Source organism: Penaeus monodon, chromosome 19 (genome assembly GCF_015228065.2).
Source record: "Penaeus monodon isolate SGIC_2016 chromosome 19, NSTDA_Pmon_1, whole genome shotgun sequence".
Lineage (NCBI taxonomy): Eukaryota > Metazoa > Arthropoda > Malacostraca > Decapoda > Penaeidae > Penaeus > Penaeus monodon.
In genome coordinates, this window is record NC_051404.1 from 6,768,543 (window position 1) to 6,768,764 (window position 222).

A 222-nucleotide genomic window follows, 5' to 3' on the forward strand; every position below is an offset into this window, starting at 1 on the left:
CTCTAATCTCCCTCCCTCTACCCCCCCCCACACTAAATAGTCATTCAGCGATTCCCCTACTGTCTCCCCCCCCCCCCCATCATGAATAATCATGACTCTCAAAGAATAAGTCAACAAAAATATCATTGAGAAGAAGGACGGCAAGTTTTGAAATATACCATCGCGTTTTTTTTTTCAAGAAAGGGGGGGGGGGGGGATTTCAATTACATCATTTTCCCAAAC

General features: G+C 44.6%; 1 protein-coding gene across 1 annotated transcript in view; it reads left to right on the forward strand.

Moving 5' to 3' along the window:
* LOC119585030 (dual oxidase maturation factor 1-like) overlaps positions 1-222 on the forward strand; it is a gene marked incomplete in the record, with an annotated part of 33,296 nt that overhangs the window by 18,652 nt on the left and 14,422 nt on the right.